The sequence below is a fragment of the Oncorhynchus clarkii genome, chromosome 2 (assembly GCF_045791955.1).
Source record: "Oncorhynchus clarkii lewisi isolate Uvic-CL-2024 chromosome 2, UVic_Ocla_1.0, whole genome shotgun sequence".
NCBI lineage: Eukaryota > Metazoa > Chordata > Actinopteri > Salmoniformes > Salmonidae > Oncorhynchus > Oncorhynchus clarkii.
In genome coordinates this window covers 22329788-22334922 of record NC_092148.1, presented here as the reverse complement: position 1 = coordinate 22334922, position 5135 = coordinate 22329788, and the positions used below count along the sequence as shown (strand labels likewise).

Below are 5135 nucleotides of genomic sequence, written 5' to 3'. Positions count from 1 at the left end.
GGAACAATGATCACTCATGTTCCACAAAACCTAAAAACATATTGACTTGAAAAGGAAAGAGAAAAAAAGTACATGTTTAATAATTTCACACCACCCATTAACGCATTTAACATTCAAATTCTGATTACACAGTAAAACAAAAGAGAACAAAAAAGCTTGGGTCAACCATGAAAGTTATCATCCGGTGATTTCACTAACAAACAACCTCCCTGTCGGAGGACACTTACAGATAAGGTTTCTGGAGCCTCCCTCAGCCAAATACATTTTAGCATCGCCCCCACCTCTCACCGTTTTGTAGCAACTCTCTCTCGCTGTATCCAAATCATAACTAAAATATTTGCTAAATTATCCAACACAAATTTAAAATTACAGTCCTTAGTGCTTACTTTGAGTATAGGACTCGAATTCCAGCTTCTAAACAGAGCACACATCATCCCTGTTAGACTGTACAATTATAAATTAAACCTTTTATTGCCGGGAATAACTCTTCTCATTATAGCCCCCCTTTGTCCCTGTTATCCTGTCAAGAATGGCCTGGTAATGAAAGATCAGTATCTCAACGGATCCTTAGCCTAAATTGTTCGCAGTGTGTAGACCACCCCCGTATTTCTTCCAGGAGTTATCATTCTAGCCTGTCTTTTTCAGATATCGTTTACAGTTCATCTTCCCAACGGCACATGTAACTCTTGCCAACATCCAAATAGATACATCCGTTTCTCCAAAGGAAAGAAATCTCTCACCTGAGCTGTTCTCAGCACTCTGGTTTATGGCTCGGACTCAGATAGAAGTGTTAAAAAGTCACTGTCGCATTGCACGCCATCGTCGCTCTTTCTGCAGCCGGTTAGGGAGGGTTGACGCATACTGTTTGTGGTCAAATTATTCCTACCATGCATTAAGACACGATCTGACGTCACCTTCCATGATAATCTCAAAAAAGCACAGATCAGAATAACAGTTTAGTTCAATTCAATTCTGTTTCAGGAAATCCAGACAAGCATTGACAATATGAAGAATTATTACATTAACATTTTCTTAATAACATTATCTCTACGACAAATGTCAAAGAGCATAAACTACTGTTATTGCTAAAATAATTGTCAACATTAGTCCATACTCCCTTATTCTACTGGTGACCTCTCTGAAGAGTTACCAGATCATGAAGTTAGCACCATAACCCCTCGCATAATCCCACACTCAAGTATCCCAATCTGGTGAAATTTGTAACGAAACAAACACAAAATGAAATCAGAAATTCCTGACATTTAATCCTCGTAAAAATTCCCTGTCTTAGGTCAGATAGGATCACCCCTTTATTTTAAGAATGTGGAATGTATGAAAAATAGTAGAGAATTATTTATTTAAGATATTTCTTTCATCACATTCCCAGTGGGTCAGAAGTTTACACACATTCAATAGGTATTTGGTAGCATTGTCTTTAAATTGTTTAACTTGGGACAAACGTTTCAGGTAGCCTTCCACAAGCTTCCCACAATAAGCTGGGTGAATTTTGTCCCATTCCTCCTGACAGAGCTGGTGTAACTGGTCAGGTTTGTAGGCCTCCTTGCGCGCACACGCTTTTTCTGTTCTGCCCACAAATTGTCTATAGGATTGAGGTCAGGGCTTTGTGATGGCCACTCCAATACCTTGACTTTGTTGTCCTTAAGCCATTTTGCCACAAATTTGGAAGTATGCTTGGGGTCATTGTCCATTTGGAAGACCCATTTGCGGCCAAGCTTTAACTTCCTGACTGATGTCTTGAGATGTTGCTTCAATATATCCCCATGATTGTCCTTCCTCATGATGACCTCTATTTTGTGAAGTGCACCAGTCCCTCCTGCACCAAAGCACCCCCACAACATGATGCTGCTACCCCCATGCTTCACGGTTGGGATGGTGTTCTTCGGCTTGCCTACCTTCCCCTTTGTCCTCCAAACATAACAATGGTTATTATGGCCAAATAGTTCTATTTTTGTTTCATCAGACCGGAGGACATTTCTCCAAAAAGTACAATCTTTGTCTCATTGTGCAGTTGCAAACCAGTCTGGCTTTGTTATGGCGGTTTTGGAGCAGTGGCTACTTCCTTGCTGAGCGGCCTTTCAGGTTATGTCAAGATAGGACTCGTTTTACTGTGGATATAGATACTGGAGGAAACGGGTACAAAAGTATCTTCACAAGGTCCTTTGCTGTTGTTCTGGGATGGATTTGCACTTTTCGCACCAAAGTACGTTCACCTCTAGGAGACAGAACGCAACTCCTTCCTGAGCGGTATGACGGCTGCGTGATCCCATGGGGTTTATACTTGCGTACTATTGTTTGTACAGATGAACGTGGTACCTTCAGGCGTTTGGAAATTGCTCCCAAGGATGAACCAGACTTGTGGAGGTCTACAATTTTTTTCTGAGGTCTTGGCTGATTTCTTTTGATTTTCCCATGATGTCAAGCAAAGACGCACTTAGTTTGAAGGTAGGCCTGGAAATAAATCCACAGGTGCACCTCCAGTTGACTCAAATTATGTCAATTAGCCTATCAAAAGCTTTTAAAGCCATGACATCATTTTCTGGAATTTTCCAAGCTCTTTAAAGGCACAGTCAACTTAGTGTATGTAAACTTCTGAACATATCTCATGACTCCCCCTCCCCATAGGGCATAAACCAACCCCTCTCCGTATTGATACTGCTACTACACGTAAATCAAGCAATGTTCAAATATCTTATTTTTCCATTTTGTTTTTTAACTCATTAGCTTCTAGAACTCTTGTCTTACAAAAACTCACTGCAACTGGGACTTTTGTCCCTTTTACAGACCTTGCAGGGGAATACCCCCACTGGGGACCTATCCTAATACGGAACCTACCCTCCACTGTATTGAAATGTTTCAGCAAAGGCAGCATTACTAGCTCCAGAGCATTGACACGATAGAACAAACCTCCTTAACGATATGCCTCGATGTAGGTGCAACTGTACGAAATACCAAAGCATTCACTCAAGTTTAGGTTAGACAGTATTTTTTTAATGTTAGTTGTCAAAAAGGCAATTTCGATTCTTCTTGATATCCTGTCTCCACCTACTGCAAAGTCAAATCCCATATCCAAACCTCGCGAGATGTTATCGGCGTTTTCTCCACACTCCCTGATGATGTGACCATAATGATAACATAAGAGGATATAAAATGAGGTCCCAGAATTTGTACAATGATTTGATTGTATAATCTATGGCGACAAAAGTATGTAAAATGAATCCTTCTCCCTTGTATTATGTTTATCTTGCATAGACCACTAGTTACAATTCACTCACATGCAAACTACTTTGTTTTTCAGGACAAGCTATATACACATATCACAAATTGCATGTAACATTTTTATGTAAGAAAACATTTGCACATACTGCATTTCTCCTCACAACTCCATATTACCTTTGGCATTTCATTAATCCTAGCTTGCACCCTTCTGACAGGAGGTTAGGGGACATTACTTTTGCATTAATCATGCTCAATCTCTAAATAAATGGAATCTATGGATTTCACATGACTGGGAATACAGATATGCATCTGTTGGTCACAGACACCTTAAAAAAAATAAAAGAGCACGCTTTTCCAGCGTGCCAGCGGCCATCAACGGTGAGCATTTGCCCAATGAAGTTGGTTACAATGCCGAACTGCAGTCAGGTCAAGACCCTGGTGAGGATGATGAGCACGCAGATGAGCTTCCCTGAGATGGTTTCTGACAGTTTATGTAGAAATTATTTGCCTCTGCAAACTCACATTTTCATCAGCTGTCCGGGTGGCTGGTCTTAGACGATCCAACAGGTGAAGAAGCCGGATGTGGAGGTCCTGGGCTGGCGTGGTTACACATGGTCTGCATTTGTGAGGCCGGTTCGACGTACTGACGAGGGGAGAGTGAAACAAATGCTCAAGTAGGACTGCTTTCCTACTGCCATATACAATAATACATTGATCTCTGCCGGAAAAAGATCAATGGAAAGAAAATGCAGAAACAAAACAAATCTGTAGTGGTGACATGATCAAATACAACGACATACACAGTTTTCACACATTCATCTCATATGTCAACATTGATTGCATTGGTCTCTCAAGCAAGGCCCTTCCCCCGAGGACAAAGCTCCACACATGCCCCACCCCGGCTCCCGATCCAGGCATTGAAGATGTTAATAAAATATCTGCCCACAGGTGGAACAGTAGGCTACTCTGGCAAATTTCAATGATGTTCTGTCTGTCCATCAAATTATGCAGCGTTGAATGATCATTGAGAGGCAAATGAACAGTTGTATGTTGCTAATAATCACATTGTTTTACTGCAATGTTAGGTTACACAGGTTGTCACAGAGGCAGTGTGTGTAGTGCTGCTAGAGCACACATCAGCCAGGCTTAAACATATGACCCCTCAAGGAAGGCCCCAGCATGATCTGAACTCATAACCCCTGGTTTACAAGACCAGTGCTCTAACCACTGAGCTATGGAGCCAGGACTGAAGGTAATAAAACCCAGTAACTCGCCACAAAAATGTAAAAAAAAATATAGATAATGTCATTTCTGTTCTGTTGACACAAGACATAAGCTACTACAACAACATAATTCTGGGGAGCAGAATTGAACACAAATCGGGATTGTACTGACCTGGATTAAAACATGTGACCCTTTAGTCAAGGCCCCAGCGAGAATTGAACTCGCGACCCCTGGTTTACAAGACCAGTGCTCTAACCACTGAGCTATGGAGCCTTACCTACTCACACCTTGAGACAACAGGCCATTTACATATTACAACGGATCTTGCCAATTCACAGACAGAAGGCCACACCTCATGCCACTCACTCCACCACACAGCTGTTAGTGCAGTCTGGCCTAACCAGCTAAACAGCATATGAAGCAGAGTCAACTACTCCAGGCTTGGGTGTCTGCTGGTTTTCAGTCTCTCTGTTACATCATGATCTACATGAGATTTAGACCAGAAAAACATAATACACATTTTTACATGACAATTGGACCTGTGCAATAAAACACACACACACACACACACACACACACACACACACACCTGTGGCACTGCAAGGACTTGCCACTAGAGAGCAGCAACAGACCATAAAATGCTTTGCCATTGCCAGAGAACAGCCTACAAATGA

General features: G+C 41.7%; 1 non-coding gene across 1 annotated transcript; it reads right to left on the bottom strand.

Moving 5' to 3' along the window:
• Positions 1-4661: 4661 nt before the first annotated feature.
• On the bottom strand, positions 4662-4734 carry trnat-ugu (transfer RNA threonine (anticodon UGU)). The gene has a single exon. It is a non-coding gene; the product is annotated as a tRNA-Thr (tRNA).
• Positions 4735-5135: the final 401 nt, after the last annotated feature.